Raw genomic sequence first — 21,434 nt, forward strand, 5'->3', positions numbered from 1 at the left:
TGGTCAGCAAAAAATTTTAACACCTTCCTGTTTTATTTGGTTTATAAAACAATACATGTGATATTTTTTAAAAATTCAGGGGTTATGGAGATAAGTATCAATATCCAACTTCTTCATCCTTAGCCCTTAGCCCTATATAAGCACCGTGAGATTGTTTTCTTCTTATATAAGCATGTAACCATACCCTCCATTTTAAGGCAACTTCATTTTTTTAATTAAAAATATGTCTAGGACCCATAGACTTAACTCGTCCTTGGAAATAATTGTGCATTATACTATATGAAAATATATTATTATTTTCAACCGCTCACTTGTTCATAGTCTGACGGATTTCTTTTTCGACAAATTGCTGCGGTCTGCATCCTGGAAATAAGGCTATATCTTCGTGCAAAAACTGACACAAAGCGGGGCCTCTGCGATTGGGGCGGCCGGCCAGGCTCCGCCCCCACCAGCGCGGCCACCAATCAGATCCCGGGACCGCCCCCCTCTTAGCCTCTCCCAACCCCCGTCCTTTCTATGTCCCAGTCCTCACGTCAGCCGCCCAGTCCCTTCTCGCCCGAAGAGCTCCTGCCCCTTGGGAACCGCCGCCGCCCCCTCCTAGCCGGTGTTCTCTACCCCCAACCCGCGCTGCAGGGAATAGCGGGGCTAAGGGTGAGTGTGGGCCCGCGATGGGTTCTGGACAGGAGAGGCCTGGCGGTGACACAGGCCACAGTCCGGAGCGCGGGTGGCCGGGCGGGGAGACGGGCGACGTGGGCGATGCGGATGCCCGGGACGTGCGTTTGCGTGGGGTCCGGGAGGCGTGAGGGCTGCCTTTGCGCCTCTGTTGTACCCAAGGGGAGGCAGCAGGTGAGTGCCACCGAGGATTGCTTGCTGTTTACTTCTCGGCTCCTTGTCTGGTGTCTCCCTGCAGCTCCATCTCTGTTCCCTTCTTGCTTCGTTGTGGAGGCGCGGGACCCCCTGTTTTCTTGTGCTTTTTTGTGCTCCGCAGGGAGCCGTCGAGATTTCAGGTGAAAGGAACCGTGGAGGCGATGTCATTTCACCTCCCAGGGACTTGCTCTTGAATTCTTTGGGGGTGGCTTGCTTCTGCAGAGCCCGCAAGGTGCAAGTGCTTTCCTCCCCAAGTGCTCTACGCGCCCTCAGGCTCTGAGTGTGTCTGCGGTGGGGGAGTGAGGGGAAAGGTGCGGGAGAGTGGGTGCGGGGCGTCGGGCGGACTCTTCAGTCTGCAGTGCCTTTGGCCTGAGGCAGTCAGGGTTGGATAACAGTTCCCAGGTAAACAGACCCGAGCTGGCCACTGACTTGGCTCAACCTGAAATGGAGGGAGACGGCCTTATGTATAGGAGAAAAAAATTTACGAATCAGATAATCATGGAAACTTGTTGGAGGACGTGCAGGTCTAACTAGACATAAAGGACAGAACGTATGGCTAGCTGACCATCCATCCATCCATCCATCCTTCTGTACCCCAAAATACTTATTTGTGAATTGACTTTACTTCAGTACTTTGCTTTTTTTCTTTGGTTTGATTTTTTAAAATTTATTAATAAAAGGTATATATGCTAATAAAGTGAGTGCCTGACCATCTCCTAGGTCAAGAAATAGGACATAGCAGTACCCTAGAAGCCCCTTTGTATCCTAGGTCATGCCCATCCTTCTCCCTTCCCTGAGAGATAATATCTATCCTGATTTTTTGTATTAATCATGCCTTTGCTTTCCTTTATAATTTTACCATTTGTGTGTATATTCCAAAAACATATATATGTGTTGGCTTTCTCTATTTTTTACTTTCATATTAATGGCATTGTACCATACATATTCTTAAGTTTTTGAGGTTCATGCCAGTTGATGATTCCTTCATTTTCACTGTTTATGGCTTGAGTCTACTATAATTCATTCATTCTACATTTGTTGGTTGTTGCTCGTTTGGGGTTTATATTAGTTACCTATTGCTGTGTAACAAATTACCACAACACTTAGCAGCTTAAAACAAAACAAACAAACAAAAAGCATATTATCTCACAGTTTCAGTGGGTCAAGAATACAGGAGGAGCTTTGCTGGGAGTCTGACTCAGTGTCTTTCTCAGGCTCTAAGCAAAGTATTGGCTAGGGCAACAGTCATTTCAAGGCTGGGCGGAGGGAGCCCCTTTCAGGCTCACTACATGACTGTTGGCAGGCCTCTTGGCCTCACTGGCTTTGGTTGGACACATCACTTCTTTGCCACATGGGCCTCTGTATAAGATCAGCATGGCAGCTTGCTTCCACCAGACTGAAGGCTTCCAGAGACGGAGAAAGACAAAAGCCAGAGACTTTTTGTAACTTAATCTCAAAAGTGACATCCCATCATTTTTGCCGTCTTCTGTTCATTAGAAGTGAGTCACTAGTTCCAGTCCACACTCAAAGGGAGGGGGTTAAACAAGACCATGAATATCTGGAGGCAGTGATTATTGGGGGCCATTTTAAAGGCTGCCTACTACCCGGGATATTAACAAATGATGTCCTCTATCTTGTACATGCCTTCTGGTTCACATGCACCCATTCACTCTGGTTCCTTGGAGTGTAAACCTAGGTGTAGAATACTGGGTTTTAAGATTTGTGTATGTTCAACTTTCTTAGGTTATTGCTAAACTGTTTCCAAAGTGTTGAGCCAGTTTGCACTCTCCAGCAACAGATGAGAGTTCCTGTTTCTACATATACCTGTCACAATTTGGTATTATCAAACTTCATTTTTAGCCAGTCGAGCAGGCATGAAATAGCATTCAGTTTTGATTTTGATTAACATTTCTCTGATAACTAATGAAACTGACCATATTTTCATATAATGATGAGCTATTTTCCTTTCTCTCTGAGAAATTCTGCTTCCTCTCTTTCATTCATTTTCAGATTGGGTTGTTTGTATTTTTCTTATTGTCTATTGGAATGCTTTCTTTACATAATCTGGAAGCTAATCAATCCCTAGTTAACCGTATATGCTGCAAATATCTGCTTTCAGTTTGGTGCTTAGCTTTTCTTTCTCTGTATGTCTGCCTATCTCTGCCAATGAATTAAGTTTTGAATTTTAATTTCAATTTTACTATACTTTCCTCTAAAAATTTTTAAAGTTTTCTATTTGGCAATGTCTTAATCCACCTGGAAGTTTCTTGTTATACTATTTACTCCATATGAATAATCAACTGTTCCAGCACCAGTGGTCTGCATGAATCAAGTTTTTCATATATGCATGAATTTGTTTTAAGCTCCCTACTCTCTCTGATTATCTATTTGTCTAACTCTACATCAATACAAAATTGTTTTTAACTACTATAGTTTTATAATAAGTCTTTAAATCTGGTAGAAAAGATTCTCCCACCTCTTCATTCTAATTCAAGAGTTTTTTCTAGCAATTCTTGGACCTTTGATCTTCCCTATAAATATTTAAATAAACTTGTCAGGTTCTTCAAAACAGGAAACAAACAAGCAAAGAAACAAACTTGCTGGAATTTTTATTGATACTGAATTAATTCTATGTATCAATTTTGGGAGAAATATTCTCTTCAAGGTGAATTTTTCCATCTATAACTTGGTATATAATGCCATTTATTTAGCTTACCATTAATATTTTTTAATGTTTTGTAATGTTTTATAGTATCTTTCATTGTTTTCCTTTTGCTCGTTTCTGTTGACTTTATTTCTAAGTACATTATATTCTTATTGCTATTGTAAATGTTTTCCTTTATAAAAATTGTATTTCGTAGCTTACTGTTTGTTGCTGGTGTATAGAAATCCAATTGCCTTTTATATATTGATTATATATCAAACTTGATAACCTCCATTAATAATTCTAAATTACCTATAGAGTCAGATTTGCTAAAAAGGCAGTTATATCATCTGAAAATAATGACAGTTTTGTTTCTTCCTTTCTAATCCTTACACTTTTAATTTCTTTTTCCTGTCTTACTGCATTGGCTAGGAACCCCAGCATAATGTTAAATAAAAGTAGGGAGGGGTGTCTTGTTTTATCCTTTAGATAATAAAGAAAAAGATTTCACTATATCAACTTTAAATATTGCATTCATGATGGTTATTTTGTAAATGCTTTGTCCCATGATAAGAAAATTCAGTTCTTCTTTTGGTAAGCACTTTTATTATGAGTAAATGTTTCATTGAATGCTTCTCCTATAGCTATTGATTTTCTTATATGATGTTTCCTTTAAGTATGTTAATGTGGTGAAATTTAGTTTATTCAAAGTAATATTAAATCAACTTTACATTCCTGGAATAAACTCTCTATGATAAATATCTAATACCTTTTAGATACAGATATAAGGATAAGCATTAAATATTTGTATCTATATATGTGAATTAAGACTGTCCTGTAAATATTCTTTATGGTACTAACCTTATCTGTTGTTAATATCATTTCATAAAATAAGATGAGTAGTATTCTCTCTGTTGCTATTCTCTGGAAGAATTTGTGCAAGATTGGAATTATCTGGTCAAATATTATTTCAAATCACCAGCAAAACACTCAGGGTTTAGAGTTTAGTTTGTCGGAGGATATTAAACTTGTTGGTCTAATTATTTTTTTTGTTTGTTTGTTTGTTTTTTGCGGTACACGGGCCTCCCACCGCTGCGGCCTCTCCTGCTGCGGAGCACAGGCTCCGGACGCGCAGGCCCAGCGGCCATGGCCCACAGGCCCAGCCGCTCCGCGGCACGCGGGATCCTCCCGGACCGTGGCACGAACCCGCGTCCCCTGCATCAGCAGGCGGACTCCCAACCACTGCGCCACCAGGGAAGCCCTCTAATTATTTTAAAGATTATAGGACTATTTAGGTTTTCTTATGGAATCAGTTTTCATAAATTGCATTTTCCAATATATTTAAACAAAATTAGTGGAACAAACTTGTTCACAATATTCCTTCATTATCCATTTAAATATTTTCTATTATTATGACCTTGTTTTCATTACTAATGTGTGTATATTTTCTTTCTCTTTTTGGTTTGATTAATTTTGCCAGAACTTGGACTACTTTGTTAGCTCTTTCACACACACACACACACAAAAACTGTTTGTTTTCTTCATTAGTATTTATTTTATTACTTCTTTCTGCTTTCTTAGAATTTTTCTGTTATTTCTTTTCTAAGCTCTTAAGGTATATGCTTAACTCATTAATTTTGAGCTATCATTCTTACATAAGCTCTTCAGGCTATAAATTTGTGTCACTGCTCTTTAGCTTTATCTCACAAGATTTGATATGAATATTTTGCTCTCATACTTTAAATATTTATCATTTCTATTATGGTTTCTTGTTTGAGCCTTGAAATTTTAAGAAATGTGTATTTTAATTTCCAGTCACTCCGTAAAGAATATTTTATTATCTTCTAGTAAATGTTGCCTAGCTAATTTATAATTAATTCAGAGAATTATGATACCAATTCCTTTGGATTATTGAATCTAGCTTTATATCCTAGCACATTGTCAGTTTTGTGTGCTTGAAAATAATGTGTAGTCTCTAATTATATAATGTCCTGTATATACCTTTAAAACAAGGGTGTTAATTATGCAATCCAGAGCTGCCATATCTTCACCAATTTTTATCAGCTTAAATTATCAATACAAAAATAGATACATTAAAATCTCTCACTATGATGGTGAAATTTGAAATTTCTCATTGTAGATCTGTTTATTTTTACTTTATGTATTTTGAGCAATGTTATTAGGGAATTGGAATAAATTGAAAATTTTATCATAATATAGGGATATAAAATATTATGGCTAAAATAAAATAAAATATTAATGCTTTTGTTTTGAATTCTTAATTTGTTCATATATCATCAAATCAAGAGTTTCTTGATTGGTGTTTACCTCATTTATCATTCTTTCATCCTTTCACTTTAAATCTTTCTAAATCTGTGTTTTAAATATATATGTCGAATTTTGTCACAAGCCTTTCTGCATCTATTGAGATGATTATGTGGTTTTTATTCTTCAATTTGTTAATGTGGTGTATCACACTGATTTGTGGATATTGAAAAATCATTGCATCCCTGGGATAAATCCCGCTTGATCATGGTGTATTATCCTTTTAATGTATTCTTGGATTTGATCTGCTAGTATTTTGTTGAGGATTTTTACATCTATGTTCATCAGTGATATTGGCCTGTAATTTTCTTTTTTTGTGGCACCTTTGTCTGGTTTTGGTATCAGGGTAATGGTGGCCTCATAGAATGAGTTTAGGAGTGTTCCTTCCTCTGCAATTTTTTGGAAGAGTTTCAGAAGGATAGGTGTTAACTCTTCTTTAAATGTTTGATAGAATTTGCCAAAAGCTTTTGACAAAATTCAACACCAATTTATGATGAAAACTCTCCAGAAAGTGGGCATAGAGGGAACATACCTCAACAAAATAAAGCCCATATATGACAAACCTACAGCCAACATCATACTCAGTGGTGAAAAGCTGAAAGCATTTCCTCTAAGATCAGAAACCAGGCAAGGATGTCCACTCTCACCACTTTTACTCAACATAGTTTTGGAAGTCCTAGCCACAGCAGTCAGAGAAGAAAAAGAAATAAAAGGAATCCAAATTGGAAAAGAAGAAGTAAAACTGTCACTGTTTGCAGATGACATGATACTATACCTAGAAAATCCTAAAGAAGTTACCAGAAAACTACTAGAGCTCATCAATGAATTTGGTAAAGTTGCAGGATACAAAATTAGTATACAGAAATCTGTTGCATTTCTATACACTAACAATGAAAGACCAGAAAGAGAAATTAAAGAAACAATCCCATTTACCATCTCATCAAAAAGAATAAAATACCTAGGGATAAACCTACCTAAGGAGGCAAGAGACCTGTATTCTAAAAACTATAAGACCCTGATGAAAGAAATTGAAGCTAACACAAACGGATGAAAAGATATACCATGTTCTTGGATTGGAAGAATCAATACTGTCAAAATGACTATACTACCCAAGGCAATCTACAGATGCAATGCAATCCCTATCAAATTACCACTGGCATTTTTCACAGAACTAGAACAAAAAATTTTTAATTTGAATGGAAACACAAAAGACCCTGAATAGCCAAAGCAATCTTAAGAAAGAAAAACAGAGCTGGAAGAATCAGGCTCCCTGACTTCAGGCTACAATACAAAGCTACAGTCATCAAAACAGTGTGGTACTTTCACAAAAACAGAAATATAGATCAATGGAACAGAATAGAAAGCCCAGAAATAAACCCATGCATCTATGGTCAATTAATCTATGACAAAGGAAGGAAGACTATACAGTGGAGAAAAGACAGTCCCTTCAATAAGTGGTGCTGGGAAAACTGGACAGCTAAGTGTGAAAGAATGAAATTAGAAAATTCTCTAAAACCATACACAAAAATAAACTCAAAATGGATTAAAGACCTAAATTTAAGAGCAGATGCTATAAAACTCTTAGTGGAAAATGTAGGCAGAACACTCTCTGACATAAATCACAGATCTTTTTCAATCTGTCTCCTAGAGTAATGGAAATAAAAACAAAAATAAGCAAATGGGACCTAATAAAACTCAAAAGCTTTTACACAGCAAAGGAAACCATAAACAAAATGAAAAGACAGTCCACAGAATGGGAGAAGATATTTGCAAATGCTGCTACCGACAAGAGATTAATCTCCAAAATTTACAAACAGCTCACACAGCTTAATACCAAAAAACAAACAACCCAATCAAAAAATGGGCAGAAGACCTAAATAGACATTTCTCCAAACAAGACGTACAAATGGCCAATAGGCACATGAAGATGCTCAACATCACTGATTATTAGAGAAATGCAAATCAAAACTACAATGAGATATCACCTCACACCAGTCAGAATGGCCATCATAAAAAAGTCTACAAACAATAAATGCTGGAGAGGGTGTGGAGAAAAGAGAACCCTTCTACACTGTTGGTGGGAATGTAAATTGGTATAGGCACTATGGAGAACAGTATGGAAATTCCTTAAAAAACTAAAACTAGAATACCATATGATCCAGTAATCTCACTCCTGGGCATATATCCAGAGAAAACCATGGTTTGAAAGGATACATGCACCCCAGTGTTCATTGCAGCACTGTTCACAATAGCCAAGACATGAAAAGAGCCTAAATGTCCATCGACAAATGAATGGATGGAGAAGATGTAGTACACATATACAATTGAATATTACTCAGCCATTAAAAAGAATGAAATAATGCCATTTGCAGCAACATGGATGGACATGGAGATTATCATACTAAGTGAAGTAGGTCAGACAGACAGATATCTTGTGATATTGCTTATATGTGGAATCTTAAAAAAAAAGATACAAATGAAAATATTTGCAAAACAGAACAGACTCACAGAAAACAAATTTATGGGGCAAGGTTGTGGGGAGGGATAGATTGGGAGTTTGGGATTGACATATACACACTACTGTATTTTAAATAGATAAGCAACAAGGACCTACTGTATAGCACAGGGAACTCTGCTCAATATTCTGTAATAACCTAAATGGGAAAAGAATAGGTATATGTATAACTGAATCACTTTGCTGTACACCTGAAACTAACACAACACTGTAAATCAGCTATAGTCCAATGTAAACTAAAATTTTTTTAAATAAAGAAATAAAAACCACAATGAGATACCAGTACATAAAAAAGCATATATGTCATAAACTTATGTGTATTTTTTTAAATCCTAGGTTTTTAAAATTTTTGTTAGACAATTTATAACTTAGCATTGAATAATTTAATCCAGTTATATTTACTGTGATTAGTAATACAATTGCATTTATTTTTACCATCTTATATTTGCTTTTAATTTTTTCTGATTTATCTGTCTCTTTAATTCCTAACCACTCTTTCTTTTTTCTCTTTTATTCCCCATTTCACTCCTTCTCTTATTTGGAAGTTACATGTTCTAATGTTTTAGGTCAAATGTTTTAGCAGTAATTCTAGTAGTATAGCACACTTAACTCATAACATTTATTGAAGTATAATTGAGAAATAAAACTTGCATATATCTAAGGTGTACAATGTGATGTTTAGATATATGTATACATTGTGAAATGATTACCACAATCAAGCTAATTAACATATTGATCACCTTGCATAGTTTACCGTTTTTTGGTAAGAACAATTGAGATATACTATCTTAGCAAATTTCAAGTATATAATACTATATTGTTAACGACAATCATTGTGCTATACATTAGCGCTCCAGAACTTATTCAGCCTGCATATCTGAAACTTTGCAACCTTTGCTCAATATTTCCCCATTTCCAACCTCTCCCCAACTCCTAGTAACGACCATGCTACTCTCTGCTTCCATAAGTTCAACTTTTTTAGATTCCACATATAAGTGAAGTTGTACAGTATTTGTCTTTCTCTTTCTGAATTATTTCAAAACTTAGCATAATGCCTCAAGGTTCATCCATGTTGTCACAAATGGCAGGATTTCCTTCTTTTTAATGGCTAAATAAATTCCATTGTGTATATATGTCACAATTTCTTTATTCATTAATCCATTTGTTAGTCACTTAGGTTGTTCCCATATCTTGGCTACTGTGAATAATGCTGCAGTGAACATGGCAGTGCAGATATTATTTCCAGTTACTGATTTCATGTCCTTTGAATATATACCCAGAACTAGGATTGTTAGATAATATGGTAGTTCTAATTTTAATTTTTTGATGAATCTCTATACTGTTTTCTATAATGACTGTACCAATTACATTCACATCAACAATGTGCAAGGGTTTCCTTTTCTCCACATCCTCACCAACCCTTGTTATTTTTTCTCTTTTTGATATTAGCTCTTCTAACAGGTATGAAGTGATATCTTGTGGTTTAGATTTGCATCTCCATGATGATTAGTGGATTTGAGTACTATCCCATATACCTGTTGGCCATTTGTATATCTTCTTTAGTGAAATGTCTATTCAGGTCCTTTGCTTATTTTTAATTGGATTATTTGTTTTCTTGCTATTGAGTTGTTTGAGTTCCTCATATATTTTGGATATTATTAACTCCTTATTGGATATATGGTTTGTAAATATTTTCTCCCATTCTGTGGGTTGTCCCTTTACTCTGTTGTTTCCTTCCCTGTGCAGACACTTTAGTTTGATATAGCCCCACTTGTTTATTTTTGCTTTTATTGCATGTGTTTTGGGGGTCATATCCAAAAATTTATTTCCCAGCCCAATGTTAAGCTTTTTTCCAATGTTTTCTTCTAGTAGCTTTACAGTTTCAGATCTTACGTTTAAGTATTTAATGCATTTTGGATTGTTTTTTGTATATGGTATGAGGGAAGAATTCAGTTTCGTTTTTCTGCATGTGGATATCCAGTTATTCCAACACCATTTATTAAAGACACTATCCTTTCCCCATTGTGTGTGCTTTGCACATTTGTCAGAGATCAGTTGAATGTATGGTTACAGGATATAAAGTCAACTTACAAAAATCAGTTGTGTTTCTATACGCTAACAGCAATTTAGCAATTTCCTAAAAGGGAAATTTAAAAAAAGAATCCCATTTACAATAGCATCAAAAACAATAAATACTTAGGAACCAATTTAACCAAGAAGGTAAAAGACTTGTACACTGAAAACTATAAAACATTGATGAAAGTAACTGAAGACACAAATTAAAAGATATTCTGTTCATGGATTGGAAGAAGTAATAATGTTGAATTGTCTCTGCAAATTTATATATAGAAAAGCTTAATAAAAGAAGTTAGTCATCTGCAAACAGAGATATCTGCAAACAAAGACAATTTAACTTCTTTCTTTCCATTTTGGATGGCATTTTTTTTTTCTTGCCTCATTGCTCTGGCTAGAACTTCCAGTACTACGTTGAAAAAAAGTGAAAGGGGGACCCCTTGTCTTGTCCCTGATCCTAGAGGAGAAGCTTTCAGCCTTCACTCTTGAGTGTGATGTTAACTGTAGGCTTGCCATATGTGGCCTTTATTATGTTGAGGTACATTCTTTCTATATCCAATTTGTTGACAATTTTTTGTCATGGAAGGGAGTTGTATTTTGTCAAATGCTTTTTCTGCATCTGCTGAGATGATTTTATCCTTCATTTATTAATGTGGTAGCACATTTATTGATTTGCAGATGTTGAACCATCCTTGCATCCCTGGAATAAATCCCACCTGATCATGGTGTATGATTCTTTTAATGTACTGTTGAATTCACTTTGGTAATATTTTGTTGAGGATTTTTGCATCTATATCCATCAGGGATGTTGGTCTGTAATTTCCTTTCTTATAGTCTCCTTGTCTGACTTTGGTGTCAGGATATGGGTAAGGCTCAAACAATGCAATAAATTTAAAACCTTTTATCTTCATTAGCCCCCATCTTGCAGCTGTACTATTGTTATTGTATGTTTATTATGCTTTTATATCCCACAAGACATATTTGTTTATTTAAATATCAATATTGATATTTGCCCAGGTATTTACTCTTTCCGGTATTCTCAATTCCCTCCTATAGTTAGGTATTCACATCTGGGATCATTTTTCTTAATTTTGAAGTACTGCTTTTTATACTGTAATGCTAGCAAATTCTCTCAGCTTTTGTTTATCTAAAATTGTCTTTATTTTGCCTTCATTTTTTGAGGGATATTTTTGTTGTGCATAGAGTTTTAGGTTGGCAGATTGTCTTCTTTTTTTTTTTTTTTTTTAACCAATACCACTGCGTTCTGGTTTCTATCATTTTCTTTTGAAAAGCCAGATGTATTATTGTTCCTCTAAATGGAAAGTAGCCTTTATTTCTCACTGACTTTCAGATTTCCTCTCTGAATTTGTTTCTTAGCATTTGACTATAATGTGCCTAGGTGTAGTTTTCTTTGTATTTATTCTGCTTAGGGAATGAGGAGGGTTTTTTTTTAATTTGAGTTTTGATGTTTTTCATCTCTTGAGAATTTTCAGTCATTAATTATTAGCATATTGCTTCTGTTTCACTCTCTCTCCTCTTCTTCTGGGAGTCTAATTACACATATGTCAAGACCTTTTATTATGTCTCATGATTCTTATTATAGTTTTACTGTATCCTTTCATCTCCTTATGCATCCTTTCTTTCCTCTGTGTTTTATTTTTAGATACTTTCTACTGATTCTTGCTGCAGTTCATCAATTCTTTGGTCATTTGTGTCTAATATGGTATTACAACCAACTATTGAATTCCTGATTTCAATGATTATGTTTTATTTCTAAAATTTCCATTTTAATATTTTATGTTTTAATTCTATACTGCAATTCTCCAGCCTGTTTCTTTTATTTTTGAACACATTAATCACAGTTATTTTAAAATCAGTCCCTGTCTAAGAACTCAAATGTCTGAAGCACTTGTCTGTTTCTATTTTTTGTTGTTTCTCTTGAGTTCTTGATAATTCATCCTTATTTTTAACCTCCTTCTAAATTTTTGATTGGATGCAGGACATCATGAATGAAAAATCATAAAGTTCTGGTTGATGTTATTGTTTATCAAAGAGGATTTTTCTGGGGTGGGGAACAGATAAAGTACCAGCAGATTACTTTAATACTATCAGAGATTAGCTTTAAGCTTTCTTAGAACTGGTCCCTTTCAGGTTTTTCCTTTATCCAAGAGCATAGACCTTACTTCTCAGGCATTATTTTTATTCATATGCCATGGTTTTTCTCATGTCTCAACTGAAAGCAGATAGTGTTGATAAAAATCAGTTACTTTGGTGGGACTTGACCTCCATATTTCCATAACAGTACAGCTACTGAAATGACTGCTCAATTGATTGGCATCTTAGCCATTATTTTCTGCAAGTTTTTTGGGTCTCTCCCTGTGCATGCATAGCTTAGGAGTCAGCCAGTGACTTAAGGGGAATTTGTACATAGATTTTTAGATTCACTTTTATGAGGTTTCTTCTTGTCTGAAATTTCACTCCTTTGAGTTTTAACTGGTTTGGTAATCTTGAACCAGTAAGGCTGACACTTCCTGCTTGGCCTCAGTTATCCTGCATTGTGAACTGGAAAATGCCCTAAAAGAAGAAGCCACAGTGAATGTGCAGTTCATGTCCTGTGTTTTCCTTCCCTCAGAATTGTAGCTTCTCTCATCCTGCTTATATTGTTTGCTCTTCAAAGTCTTCCGTTGTTTCCTACATTTTATCCAACTTTTATTGCTGTTTTTAGTGGAAGCATTGTTCTAAACAAGGTATTTTCTCAATGACAGAATTGGAAGTCTCTCACCATTTTGTCTTACATCTCAGATTATTTATCTAAGATTATTTTATTTCTTCTTGAGATATATCCTTTAGAATTTCTGTTAAAGCAGACCTTTTGATAATAAATTCTCAATATTTGTGGGTCTGAAAGTAACATTTAAGACTCTTATAATAGAAAGTAGGGGACTTCCCTGGCTGTCCAGTGGTTAAGACTCTGTGCTTCCAATGCAGGGGGTGCAGCTTCCATCCCTGGTGGGGGAACTAAGATCCCACATGCCTCGGCGTAACCAAAAAAAAAAAAAGTAGTTTAAAGAAGGTAGTGCTGGGGTGGCACTAGGGATGAGAAAGCAGTGAGGGTAGCTTTCGGGTCACTTCCAGACTATTAAGGATGGTGCTGCTTTGAACATTCTAGTACATGTCTTTTGGTGACGTGTGTATGCATTTCTGTTGGATATATACTTAAGAGTGTTATTACTGAATAGTCTTATTTTTTATTTCAAAATAATTTTTGTAACATTTTAAAAATACAAAATATCTAAAGAAAAAATTACTAGTCAACCCTTCCCACTTCCTGAGGTAGCCAAATATATCCTTATTTTTCCTGTTAGATAAACAGAAACATACAAAAGTAGGATCATTAATTTTTCACTGAAAATATATGTTGAGAGCATTCCTCAAGGTTTGACTTGAGCTCATCTTTTTAAAAACTGCATAACATTTTGTAGTATGGACTGTTAATAACTTCATTCATTCCTATGTTGCTGAGTATCTACAGAACTTAGTATCTCAAAAGTTATTTCAGTGCTTTCAGGATTTCATGGCAGTCTCTATTACTCAGGGCAGAAACTGGAAAGTAAAACAGAACCTCTAGGGGAAGTAGAAATAAGAAAGGATGCAGGATTTATAATTGAGCTAGTAAGGTAGAGTCTGAAACAGAGAAAGAGAGGATAGAACCAGTTGAAATTTGGGGAGACATAGAAAACAAAAGGCTTAAGGGAGAAAATTAAAAGAGCACAAAGATGAGGAGAAGACTTACAATACAGAAAATCTGTAATTTGGTCAGTTTTCTATGTCACGGTCCTATTTGTTTCATAGAGGAGTGATCCTAGGATTGCTTTCCTCACCCCACAATCATCTGTCTTGTCCATTCAACCATTAGTTGGACATCATGGAGCACTTGTTTACGGCCACATGAAGTGGAGAATCTGGAGAAGAATGAAAGAGTTCTTGGCTTGTGCTTACTCTAGGTGTGGGGAGTTGTAATGAAACCCTGAAGTAGTACAAGGTGTGGTACTCTATCCACTTTACCTTGAATCCACATTCCTGTGGAAGGTCCAGCCTGGGCACTGTTTTGTGCTAGGGGAGAAAGCTTTAAAATTGTCTCTTCCTGAGGATAGTATGGTCTGGGGACATCTCATTAGATACCCAGTGTATAGGGACCAGGGTGGTGATGGGTGAGGGGTGCGGAAACAGGACAGTGTACAGAGGTCCCACAGATCTTGTAGGCCTTTGGGGCCAGCCATAAAAAGGGGCTGTGGTTTTCACCCTGGTTTCTAATGTTGGGCTCACCAAGCTAGATGAGCAGACACCTGATTCAAGACAATACGTGGTCAGGCATAAAGCCAGATCCTGGCTCTAAAGTCAAGTGATGCATCCCACTCTTTCTTGATTAAACTGAGTCAGGACTAGGAACGAAATTCAAGAAACTCATACACAGGGAGAAATCATATTTATAGAAGGGTCACTACCGGCTGCTTGAGCAAGGATATTTTATCTTAGTTGATTAAATTTATCTATTTTTATCACAAAATAATATACATTACCGTTGAAACGTTAATGAGGTGTATGAAGAAAAAATACAAGTAATCTTCTCTTTACTGTCCGATTCTTATAGTCTGATGTGTGTCTTCCATAAAATTTGTGTTTATATAAGCATATAAAATTTTTTTTAATTTATTTGTACAAAAATGCGAAATCTCCGTTTTACTACCACGTTAAATGTTTATTAAAAATATAAATATAGCCAAACTCCTGGCAAATATATATAGATTTAACACATCTTTGGAAATAGTTGTATTATTTTATATAAAGAACTATCACTATCCACCAACTCGTTTGCTGATAAATAGTCTCACGGATTTCTTTTTCCGCAAACTGCCCTTTAGCACTGCCGAGGCGGGGGCTGCGGCTCTCCGTCCTGGATTTGCTGGGGGAAAAACTGACACATCTGCGCACAGAAACTGACACAAAGCGGGGCCTCTGCGGTTTGGGGGCTGCCGGCCAGGCTCCGCCCCCACCGCTGCGTCAGCCAATCAGCTCCCGGGACGGCCGCCTTCTCCCTCCCCCACCCCCGCCGCCGCTCACCTCTACCCGCAGCGTCCACCACCACCTCCACCAATTTTCAAATCCCGGGCTGTGTGCCCCTTCTCCTTGTCACGCCTCTGCAGAGGAGTCCCTTCCCCCTTTGAAGTACCGGGTGTGGATATTGCTGGACTACGGGTGAGTCTTGTACAAAGATGGTTTCTGGGACCAGAGCAGGCCACGGAGCACCAACCGAGTTCCCTGCGGCCGGGCTGGGAGAGGGAGGGACGCGGCCAGGGTCCCAGGGGAGTGGGCCCAGCGGGACTGAGAAAGTGGTCGGGTTTTTGGTCTGAGACCAATTGGGCCTAAGGAGGCAGATGTCGTTCAAAGAGGATTCCCTGCGGTTTCTCCATGTCTTTTTCTGGCTCTGCTTTTTTTTCTACCACTCTGGCTTTTATTTCTTTAGTTCTGTATTCCTTCTCCTCCAGGAAGGTAACCATCAAAAGTCTAATGCATTCTTGCCCTTTCTAAACATTTTTCATAATAAAATCTTTCAAAGCTACAGATAAGTACAGAAAATAATATAACAGATATATCAGATGTTGACATTTTATCACCTTTCCTTCAGCTCCCTCTTTCTCAGCGTCACTCCCCCTCTCTCCCTCTGTGTGTGTCTCTCCTTTTTAAGAAACAAAATCTGACATTTAAAACCTTTTCCCCACCAAGTCTCATGCCACCATCCTGAGAGGTAAGTTAGGTTGTATCCCTCCCATGTATATTTTTGTCGTATTATTTATTTTTATGTATGCAGTATATGCATTTTTGTTTTGAATTTTAAATTTTTCATGAAACAATGTTTCAGGTTTTACCTTGGTGCTACTAGTCTTGGCATTTCAGACCCAAAAGGGTCTTAGCAAGCAAGTCACCAGCCCTCTTTGTTTAGAAGAGGACCCTGACCCCTGGAGAAGATAAAAGACATCCTCGCCATCACTCCTTCACTGAGCAGGATCCTGAACTCAGGTCCTCTTGATTTCTGTTCCTGGCATTTCATCTGTGTAAACCCTGCCAGTGAGCTCACCTGCCCACATGCTCCTATTGAATATTGTTCATATGATTCAATTTGGGGAAAGAGGATTGAAGGGAGATGGAGAAAGGAAATAGGCCTTGGATTTGGACCCAAATCCTAGTCAAGATGAAAAAGTATGCATTTTCTTGAAACATATTTATTAAATTTTAGGATGACTGGAATATTTATTTTATTTAACAAGCAGTCATACAGTCTTACTGTATATGCCAGACATTGATCTAAGAACTTTGTATTCACTCACCAGGCTTAAGCCGAGGCACAGAGGAATTAAGTAACTTGTGCAAAGTCACTCAGCCCATAAAGTATAGCACTAAGATCTGAATCCAGGTTATCTGGTGACAGTCTGAGTTCCTAACCATTATCCTGCATTATACTACCGTAGCACCTGAGCTAGGTGAAGTCACCACACAAAGTAGGAACTTGCAGTTCAGAGAAGGGAGGAGCAACTGTCAACTGGTCATCAGAAAGGACTTTAGGAAAGAAAGAGGATTTGAAAAGTACACAGAAGAATAAATTTTAGCTACCTATTGTTTGCTTGAAATATAATATATTCTTATTTTTAATTTACAAAACAACACAAATAACAGTGCAAATGATGCAGCGCTATATAAAAGTTGCCCTGCGCTCTTCCTCAAATTAAACAATATTAGCAGGTAGAGTAGAGATGTAGCTATCCTTTCACCCACCATAATACAAATATATGGAGGGATTCTTTTTATTATAAAAATGAAAGCATATTCAACAATTTCTACAATTTTAATTTTCCCCTAGGCAATATGTCAAGTACATTCCTCCAACGAAATGGAGATCTAACCTCTTCGTGAGAACTGAATAATACTCTGTAGACTGTGTCCTGTGGTTTGTTCAGCCATTTCCTTTACTAATGACTAGTCAGAGAAGTTTTGTCTTTAATTAGACGGCCGTCCCCACTGCCAGAATGGGGGCCACCGCAATGCCGAGCCGACAGGGCCGGCGACACAAAGAAGTGCTGTCCCCTGCCCAGCGCCGCCCCTCGGGGTCGCGGTCCCGCCCAGGAGGAAGCGGGGAGGAGGAGACTAGTCCGGAACCCCACCCCCACCCCCGCTCCGTCTCCGCCCAGCTCGCTCGCCCTGCGCCGCTTGCAGGGACGCCCCTTCCCCGCAGAACCTTGCGTCTCCCTTGTCCCCAGCCCTCCTTCTTCCAGCTGCTGCCTTGGAGGTTGCAGGGCGACCTGGTGAGTGGCCCTCTCCGAATGCCCCGCAGGCTGGACCCGGGGCGGGTGGCCGTGGACTTTGCTCGGGTAGGGAGAGGGCGGTGCCGGAGGCCGAGGGGGCGCGAGGCGGGCGCTGGCCGACCTGCGGGCCCCGTTGAGCGGCAGGGTTGCCGGTCCCAGATAGGGGCACACTCCCTCGCTGTTGTGTCCGCCTTCCTGAGAGATTGTTCTGTGTTTTCCGGCTCTGCATCCCTCCTGCCGCATTGCTCCCCCTCTCGGGGCTCTAACATCTGATGTTTAATTGCTTTGTGTTGTCGAGTTACGCACAAACATGGCCTAGAGAAAAAGCATCTAACTCGCAGCTTTATCGGGGAGACTGCCGTGCCGTAGCCCAGGGAGGTGGCAGGGCTTGCTCAGGGTCACACAGGGAGCTGGTGATGGAGCATCACTTCTGCCCTACTGCCCTTTGATCTTTGCAAACACTCTCTGGGACTGAGATCCCTCGCCCACTTGCATTGCCCCCACGGAGACGTGTGTGTGTGTTTGTGTGTGTGTGTGTGTGTGTGTCTAAGAGGGGGCCGATGGTCTGTGGACCTCCAGCCGTGTGTGTGTGTGTGTGTGTGTGTGTGTCTAAGAGGGGCCGATGGAGGGGCCGGTGTGTGTGTGTGTGTGTGTGTCTGTCTGTCTAAGAGGGGGCCGATGGTCTGTGGACCTCCAGCCGTGTGTGTGTGTGTGTGTGTGTGTGTCTAAGAGGGGCCGGTGTGTGTGTGTGTGTGTGTGTGTGTGTGTGTGTGTGTGTCTAAGAGGGGGCCGATGGTCTGTGGACCTCCAGCCGTGTGTGTGTGTGTGTGTGTGTGTGTGTCTAAGAGGGGCCGATGGAGGGGCCGATGTGTGTGTGTGTGTGTGTGTGTGTGTGTGTGTGTGTGTGTGTCTAAGAGGGGCCGATGGTCTGTGGACCTCCAGCCCACCCAGACCTCCGTGCCAGCGGGCCTGGAGAACCTCCAGCCCACCCAGACCTCCGTGCCAGCGGGCCTGGAGAATTCCCTGCCAACGCACGCGAGCTTTTCCGCTGTCTTCCCTCCTCTCACCCCTCCCCCTGCTGCTTCCCCCCACCTCAGCCCCCTCTCCACTCCTCTGACGTCACCGACATGCTCTTTGCAGGCTGGCTCTGGGCCTGGGGAGGAGAGTCTGGCCTCGTGAGGGCCTGGAGAGGAAAGGAGGGAGAAGAGCCCACACCAGAACCTAGTCCTGACAGCCCCTTGGAGTCAAGGCCGGCCCTCTCCCACATTGTCCATTTGATAGGACACCCTCTGAAGCCGGATGATCAACAGCTAGTAAGAGGCAACACCTGGATTTTTTTTTTTTTTTTTAACTCAGGTCTCACTCATGGGCTCATACTCCTCCATTATGCTATTTTCCTGGGATTTACCTAGTGAGAGAAGTGAGCAAATATGAGTGAGAGAAAGAGAGCCCGGGGGAACTTAGGAATTAAGAAGGGAGCGCATTAAGATTAAACTAAAGGAATAGAAAAAGCAAAGTTCTGAATCATGCCTATTTTTATGGGGATGGGGGTAGGAATTGATTCTGGAGGACCACAGGAGGGCCTTCAAAGATGTTAGTAACGGTCTGTTTTTTAATCTGGGTGATTGGTGTATGGAAGTTTGTTTAATTTTTAAATCGTTTTATTATTATTTTACCATCTAGTTTCTTCCACGTGCATTACATGTTCTTTTATATGTATGAATTAAACCATTTTAAGTGAAAAATAAATAAGATTGGGCTGGTATGAACCCACCCCAATTCTGGCTACTATTAACAGAAGATGGTGGACACTGGAAAAGATACCGGACATATAAGGAAAAATAAAGCATTCGTGGAAAAAAAGGCATGAAGACGAGAAGACCTATAGGATTGGGTGTCTGTGATATGGATCATTTTTCAAGGCCCGAGTAGCTATATGCTGAAGAATTGATCCCAGGTTTGCCCTTACATCCACATCCACGATTCAGTCGTCCATCCGTGGAGCACCTCTTCATTCTTGTGGGGAATCCAGATATATAAAACACGTCCCCTGACCTCAGATACTTACTCTACTTTGGGGATTTCAAATCAAGCTGCAGTGCAGGATGTGGTGCAATATCCAAGGCAGGCCCACTACCCTTCTTCCCTTCTAGATGCGTCTCTTAAAGGGAGACCCCGTTTAGGTGCCATGGGGCCTCTTTGTGGAAGGGGTAAGGGATCTGTAAAGCTCTCTCCCTGAGTTACAGGTCGTGCCTGCGGTGCCTTCTACTCCCGAAGTGCCTTGGGTTCCATTAGTTAGTGGGCCTGGGGAGAGAAAGCAGGATCCACAGAAGGAGAACCGAGGATGAAGAACTTAAGGGGAGAAATAAGAGATTACCCCAGGCTATGTCCATCTGCGCTCACCAAGCTAGGAGGGCAAACGGATTCGGGCACAAAGAAGAAGCATTTGGTTGAAAAATCGAGTGTGGGAGTCATTGATAGCTGGTTAAAGTAGGGACAGAACCAGCTACAAAGTTCAGGGAACCTCCACAGAGGAGGAGTTCACATTTATTGGTGGACAAATGCACAACTTGGGAGATGAAGACATTTTAGAATGAATGAGATAGGATCAGTTGATGAATCCAGTCATTTATATATTCAATCATTTAATGTGTTTACTTGATTGAATTTATATTATCTGTGCTATTTTTAATTGTAATAGCAATACATGCAACAATTCAAAGGATTGTTGTGCAGACTTACATAAAGAATACTGTTCACCTCTTCCTTTCCTATGCAGTCAGTGTTAGCTCGTTGAAATGTGGCCTCCATAGTTTACTGTTTATATAAAATCCTAGTAACAGGCTTATGTATTTCTGGTACTTAAGAACGTGGACTCCAGTGCTAGATTCCCTGGGTTTGAATGAAGGATCGACTTAGCACCTATGTGACTTAAGCAAGTAACAAGTTCTCTGGCCATCAGGTTTTTTGTTTTGTTTGTTTTTTGGTCTTGCGCATTTTTTAAATTGGGATAGTGATAGTACATACCTCGTAGGTTTATTGTCAGGATTAAATAATGTATGTAAAGCACTTACAGTGATGCCTGCAACCTGGTAAGCACTATATTGTCGTCACTACTACTAAAATTACTAGTACTACTATTGTTAGTATCTTCATCCATACAGAGGTGGGTTTTTGTCCTACATATTATAGCAATTTGAAATTTTCACTTCGGATATATCTAAGATATTCTTCTAGGTAGAAGAAAAATAGATTTAACACTGTTCTTTATAAAAGCCTCGTGATATATTCTGTAATACAGATTATCAGGCTTTTCTCAAGCATTCTCCTTCTCAAAGCTTGTCTTGCCACCTTCAGAGCCTTGCTATCAGACTAAGGCTAACAGGGCAGCCTCACTCACGGTGCAGGAACAAGGAAAACCGGCAGAGAGAAGGGCGCTCAGGTGGTTCCCCCCAAACCCCACTCACCTCAGGCCACCCGTCAAGCCCAGGAACCAGGTGGGAGACTCAGCAGGAAAAGCACCCCTCTTCTCCCTTGTCCCCTACTTTTCAAATCTCCAGGCCACCTGTCCATCCCTTTGTCACTTCTCTACAGATATTTCTTCTCCCATGAACTAGCTCAGAGTACAACTAGTGAGACAGAACTACAGGTT

The 21,434-nt window shown here is 39.3% G+C and overlaps 1 protein-coding gene across 5 annotated transcripts in view; it reads left to right on the forward strand.

Moving 5' to 3' along the window:
• Positions 1 to 563: 563 nt before the first annotated feature.
• The window catches only part of TCAF1 (TRPM8 channel associated factor 1), a 47,171-nt gene continuing 26,300 nt past the window's right edge, over positions 564 to 21,434 (forward strand). The window contains exons 1-3 of one of the 5 annotated variants that reach the window (XM_028489646.2): positions 595 to 651; positions 15,347 to 15,680; positions 18,923 to 19,095. The gene's annotated coding sequence lies outside the window, so the exon portion shown is untranslated. Of the gene's footprint in view, positions 652 to 15,346; positions 15,681 to 17,678; positions 17,783 to 18,922; positions 19,096 to 21,434 lie in introns of those variants that run through there. The other 4 variants (XM_007118857.4, XM_028489645.2, XM_028489647.2 and 1 more) reach the window with 4 other exon arrangements.

This window comes from Physeter macrocephalus, chromosome 5, assembly GCF_002837175.3.
Source record: "Physeter macrocephalus isolate SW-GA chromosome 5, ASM283717v5, whole genome shotgun sequence".
In the NCBI taxonomy this organism is placed as follows: Eukaryota; Metazoa; Chordata; class Mammalia; order Artiodactyla; family Physeteridae; genus Physeter; species Physeter macrocephalus.